The sequence below is a fragment of the Papaver somniferum genome, chromosome 8 (genome assembly GCF_003573695.1).
Source record: "Papaver somniferum cultivar HN1 chromosome 8, ASM357369v1, whole genome shotgun sequence".
Taxonomy (NCBI): Eukaryota; Viridiplantae; Streptophyta; class Magnoliopsida; order Ranunculales; family Papaveraceae; genus Papaver; species Papaver somniferum.
In genome coordinates this window covers 86,387,661-86,394,515 of record NC_039365.1, presented here as the reverse complement: position 1 = coordinate 86,394,515, position 6,855 = coordinate 86,387,661, and positions in this window count along the sequence as shown.

Sequence of the window (6,855 nt, the reverse complement as noted above, 5' to 3'; positions counted from 1 at the left end):
AAAAAAAAAAAAAAACCAAAATTTTTACTTTTCTCCCATCCAAAAACCAAATTTTACTTGCTCCCATTTTAAACCAAAATTTTTTCTTCTTTCTCCCATCTTAAATCAAATTAGGGTTTACACCCATTTTCCCCAAAAATCTCCAATCGACAGTACAATTAGGGTTTTCTCAAATTCCCAAAATTACTCACTGATTTCGTTGTCCCCTCTGCGATTAAGCTCATACCCATGCTTTATCTTCTTCTTCTGCTCCTGTCTCTTCAAGTTTTGTCCCCTCTTTTGATTGTGTAACCCTAGCTTCTCACTGTTCTAGCTTGTAGCACCTAGTTTGATGCTAAAAACGAGACAAGGGAGAAACTTGGGATGGGGTGGTGATGTACGGTGTGGTGTGGTGTCTGTTGCGACAAGGAAGAGAGGCAGGAGCTCGAGTTGCAGAGCTCTGCAACTGTCGGGTGAAGGAGAAGGAAAAGAAAGAGAAGGGAAGAAATGGAATGGGTAGTTCTCGATGGGTTTTTTAGGGTATGGGATGTTCTGGTGTGAGTCGGGTTCATCAAGAGATGATGTTTCACGAGCTGGGCCATCGGATCATTAAGTTCAGATGGAATCGAACGGCTTTAAGGAAGGGGATGGAAGCGACCGTAGGATTTTTTTGGTACAACTAAATAGACGGATCCAGATGCGGTTAGGTGTTGTAGTGTAAGGCGGAGATATCAAACTTTGATGAACAGCAAGGGAGCAACCGTTGGATTCAACTACCATCTAATCTGAAGGCTTGGAATTTCAGCGCTGTGGTGCTTGGCAGAGACTTCAGATTTTGATGATCTATGAAGGAGCGACCATCGGATGCTTCTGAGAACTGATCTGATGGCTGAGAACGGAGGCGTTTTTGTGTGTAGAAAATGAGGTTGTGCGCACCATTCTTCGCGGCTTCCTTGCGTGATTTCTCCCGGCTTTTCACTACTTTTCTGCTCTTTTCCGCTCCGCAAGTCATCCAGACTTTATTTATTACCTAAAAATGCAAAATTAAGTAAGAAAAATATTTATTCTTGAAAACAATGAAAATACAGAATATGGGATAAAATGTAGAATTAATGATCAAAAGATGAGTTAAATGCCAACAAAAAGGGACAAATATATACAATATTTGGCACTCATCAAATACCCCCAAACCTGAATTTTACTTGTCCTCAAGTAAAACAAAACTAAGGAAATCCTAACTATACCACTGTCGCTGGTCTCTCGAATGCATTTAGCGTATGCACTAAGCCTTTTAAACCACTAAGTGTCCCTAGTGGACGAGTTGAAGTCTCGTGAAGGTTTACCAGAGGTGTACCTACAAAACCTAGGTCAAAATATAAGCTCAGATTCCATCAAATGTGACATGTGCAAGTCAGTTAAGCTCACAGCAAAATGGAGATGTCAATCTAGCTATCGAAGGCACAATCCTAGCACTGATAACAAAAAAAAGACATGTGATAAGAGTGTAAAGTGTATCTACACATGTGTAAAGAAAGATCGGATGTTATGACTACTAATCACCAAGAGATAGTTTCTCAGGCTAAGAACCAAGGTCGAAATCTAGCTAGCTGTCCGGACTTTACGATAATTGTGAATGAGTTGGAGGTATTTCACAATTACTCGCGTTGTACATCAATGGCATACACCCTCCTTGCTTATTACAATGAAACAACAAAATGACTATTTACATGACTCTTATTTACATTGACTACTCTCTTTTTATTTTTGGAACAAGAGATGATGAAATTGATAAATACTTGATTTTTTTTGTATTTTTCTGATATATTTTTTTTTTCTTCTGAATAAATACATCGTTTTTTTTTTTTTTTGATTGATAAGGAAACACTTTTGATACATATACAAAAGGAAACAAAATATTACATGACACTTTGCAAGAGGTAGCCCTTTTTGATGCACCCAGTTAAATTCGATGGTTGTCTTTCTTAATGTAACCTCCACCTTCTATCCCAACCAACCAAAGAACAAGCTAGTCAAGTTTCGTTCAGTATTCTAAAGTGATTGGCAATCGTAACTTCCTATCAAACACCTTGAAGATCGAGGCCATACATGTATTGGTAGATCGTGCGCGTGCAAATTTCTTATCACTATGTGAATTGTGCTAGAATCAGGGTGCCTAAATATCTAGACTAAGACTCCTAATAATTACATATTTGCACAAGAGTCAACATTTCAAGGTAAATGAGCTCCATTTTTTTTATGATTTTTCATTTTTTAATTTTTTTTTGGAATTTTTCAATTTTTTCAAAAGAAGGAGTTCGTTTTCAATTATAGCATATTATCGTGGTATCTACTCTATACCCCCAAACCTAAACTAAACATTGTCCTCAATGTTTCAAAATATGGAAAGAATTAAAATGCAACATATGGAAAGGGACATGCTGAGTAGAGTAAAAGGAGAGAGAATACCCGATTTCGGCGAAAGCAGAATTAAAACTCCGTTATTCAAGGCAAAAAAAATCCAACATATTTCAGCCGAGATCATATTGGATTAGCAAAATATATACAAAAGGAACAAAAGGGTTTTTAAAATTTATCTACTGGATTATCTACAAAAAATTCACCATACACCAAAAGTCTAAAGAGTTGAGGATCAACCCAAAAGAAAAAGTGTAGAGACAAAGGAAGTTTCAAAACACTAAAATTGGACTTAAATGGGAGGGAGAGTGAAAAACCGAATGAATCACCCTTAAACCTAAATTGTTCAACAGGTTTACTTTTAAGCACAAAATCTTTTAATTTTAAGGGTTCAGGATTCAAAAGGTCTAACTCATAATGGACTGTTTTCGGGATGGGCAAACATGCAATTTCCAACTGTGGCTCTTTAAAAGTGTTATATTTTGAAGCAAAATAGTCCAAGAGGACTTGGGAGGCACACAGTTCCAATCCTAGATTAGGAATTTTCAGAAAAATCGGTTTGACAATATTGGCACAAACCAAATCTAGGTTGGGTGGAAGGCCATCAGATTGTGACTTAGGTAGAAGAATAGGCATATCATTATCAATCAAATCAAAATCTCCTAACTCATCTACACATGTCACATCATGCTCACAATCATCAATCAAATTGGCAAGATTACAATCAGAATTATCAACATCATCAACAGATTGATTTTCATGCATCGGCAAATCAGGGGAAACATCACATGGAATACTAGAAGAAATATCATGCATTAAGGTCGGGGCAGAGAAGCCTAATGTATTTGAACCCAAAGGTTCCATAACATTTTCAGTATAGACATGTTCTTCTAACATAACATCATAATCATCATCATCATCATGATAGGAATTTTGCAATCTAGGATAATTTTCAATCCTAAGGTCGGAGCTATTACAAGAATAAAACTCTAATTCATGGGGGTGACTCATATCATGTGGTGTTGTTCCTGTTTCCCTAACGGATTCCCATTGATGGGTTTTCTCTGCAATCTCGGCTAAAAAATTCCATGCATCATCCACAAATTTATCAATAAACTCACCATTACACATAGACTCAACCATGGTTCGAGATTTAAAGTCTAGTCCCTCATAGAGGATGACGACAAGTCTCCACTTCTCAATTCCATGGTGCGGACATTCACTCAACAAATCATTAAAACGTTCAAAATAGTGAAAAACAGTTTCCTCATCCAATTGGACAAAACAATTGATACTTTGACGAATAGCGATGATCCTATGGTGTGGAAAGAATTTTTGAAAAATAGATCTGTGAGTTGTTCCCAAGTGGTGATTGATTGTGGTCTCAAACCGTAAAACCATGTTTTGGCCCTTTCCTTTAAAGAAAATGTAAACAAACGCAATTTCAGAGAGTCTTCGGACATATGATCAGGTTGCATAGTCCGACAAATTTGTTCAAACTCCCTCACATGAGTATAGGGGTTCTCAGAATCGAACCCTCGAAATATAGGAAGTATTTGTATCATGTTTGCATTTATTTTAAAAGGGTTATTGGTTTGAGGTAAGACAATACATGATAATGGAATTTGTATTGATGGATACATGTATTCATGGAGAGCACGAGGTTGGCCCATTTTGAAATGACACAAAGCCCACTATTTGGTTTTAATGGGTTTTAAAAAAATTTGGTTTTTGATGGGTTTGGATTTTTGGGAAAAATTTGGTTTTGGTGGGATATAAAAGAAATTTGGTTTAAAATTGGGAGCAAAAGAATTTTTTTTTTTTTTTTTTGAACCAAAACTGAAATTTAACTGAGCTTGCAAATTTAACATTTAACAGAACTTGAAAGTTCTGGATGCAGGCTAATCCAAACATAGTTTTTACAACAATCCCACAATACATATTTATACCCACAGACAATTATGGTTCTACCCAATTTTCCCAAAATAACAGTAGGCTAGGGTTGGTGATTACTCACCTAATTTGATGTAGCAACATCAAATTGAACTCGACCCATGCTTTGTAATTGCTCCTACTCCATTCCCATGCTCTAATTGCAACTCTAGGTTACCTAATTTATCAATTTTTTCACGCCTAGGGTTTCAGGCAGAGAAGCGTGAAAAAATGAGAAAATAGGGAACTAGAGGGCTAGGGGGGAGATGGGTTTTGGTTGTTGGGTGATAGGGTGATGATGGTGGAGGTGTGGTGGTGGCAGTGAAGGTGAAGAAGGTGGTGGTACGGTTGCAGGGGAAGGTGATGGTGGTTCTCTGCTGTGGAGAAGTGAGGGAGGAGAGGTCGACTGTTTTGGGAAGGAGGGTATTAGGTATTTGGGTGTTAGGCGGGCGTATCGAGTTTGATGTTCTGCGATGCTGAGTCACTGGATGCGAAGCTGGTAGGTGAATCGGACGGTGATGCGGAGGCAAGCGAGGAGCGACCGTCGGATGAATGGATACAACGAAACGAACGGTACTTGATGGAGTTAGGTACTGTAGTGTAAGGCGAGGATATCAAACTTCGATGAACAGCAAGGGAGCAACCGTTGGATTCAACTACCATCTAATCTGAAGGCTTGGAATTTCAGCGCTGTGGTGCTCGGCAGAGACTTCAGATTTTGATGCTCTATGAAGGAGCGACCGTCGGATGCTTCTGAGAACTGATCTGATGGCTGAGAACGGAGGCGTTTTTGTGTGTAGAAAATGAGGTTGTGCGCACCATTCTTCGCGGCTTCCTTGCGTGATTTCTCCCGGATTTTCACTACTTTTCTGCTCTTTTTGCTCCGCAAGTCATCCAGACTTTATTTATTACCTAAAAATGCAAAATTAATTAATAAAAATATTTATTCTTGAAAACAATGAAAATACATAATATGGGATAAAATGTAGAATTAATGCATAAAAGATGAGTTAAATGCCAACAAAAAGGGATAAATATATACAATATTTGGCACTCATCAAATACCCCCAAACCTGAATTTTACTTGTCCTCAAGTAAAACAAAACTAAGGAAATCCTAACTATACCACTGTCGCTGGTCTCTCGAATGCATTTAGCGTATGCACTAAGCCTTTTAAACCACTAAGTGTCCCTAGTGGACGAGTTGAAGTCTCGTGAAGGTTTGCTTAGAACGTACCTACAAAGTTCTAGGTCAAAATATAAGCTCAGATTCCATCAAATGTGACATGTGCAAAACAGTTTAAGCTCACAACAAAATGGAGATGTCAATCTAGCTATCGAAGGCACAATCCTAGCACTGATAACAAAAAAAAGACATGTGATAAGAGTGTAAAGTGTATCTACACATGTGTAAGTTATGACTACTAATCACCAAGAGATAGTTTCTCAGGCTAAGAACTGAGGTCGAAATCTAGCTAGCTGTCCGGACTTTACGAGAATTGTGAATGAGTTGGAGGTATTTCACAATTACTCGCGTTGTACATCAATGGCATACACCCTCCTTGCTTATTACAATGAAACAACAAAATGACTCTTTACATGACTCTTATTTACATTGACTATTCTCTTTTTATTTTTGGAACAAGAGATGATGGAATTGATAAATACTTGATTTTTTTGGAAACACTTTTGATAACAAAAGGAAACAAAAGATTACATGACACTTTGCAAGAGGTAGCCCTTTTTGATGCACCCAGTTAAATTCGATGGTTGTCTTTCTTAATGTAACCTCCACCTTCTATCCCAACCAACCAAAGAACAAGCTAGTCAAGTTTCGTTCAGTATTCTAAAGTGACTGGCAATCGTAACTTCCTACCAAACACCTTGAAGATCGAGGCCATACATGTATTGGTAGATCGTGCGCGTGCAAATTTCTTATCACTATGTGAATTGTGCTAGAATCAGGGTGCCTAAATATCTAGACTAAGACTCCTAATAAAAATACATATTTGCACAAGAGTCAACATTTCAAGGTAAATGAGCTCCATTTTTATGATTTTTCATTTTTTTTTAATTTTTTTTTTTTTTGATTTTTTAATTTTTTTGGAATTTTTTAATTTTTTCAAAAAGAAGGAGTTCGTTTTCAATTATGGCAAATTATCGTGGTATCTACTCTATACCCCCAAACCTAAACTAAACATTGTCCTCAATGTTTCAAAATATGGAAAGAATTAAAATGCAACATATGGAAAGGGACATGCTGAGTAGAGTAAAAGGAGAGAGAATACCCGATTTCGGCGAAAGCAGAATTAAAACTCCGTTATTCAAGGCAAAAAAAATCCAACATATTTCAGCCGAGATCATATTGGATTAGCAAAATATATACAAAAGGAACAAAAGTTTTTAAAATTTATCTACTTGATTATATACAAAAAATTCACCATACACCAAAAGTCTAAAGAGTTGAGGATCAACCCAAAAGAAAAAGCGTAGGGACATAGAAAGTTTCAAAACACTAAAATTGGACTTA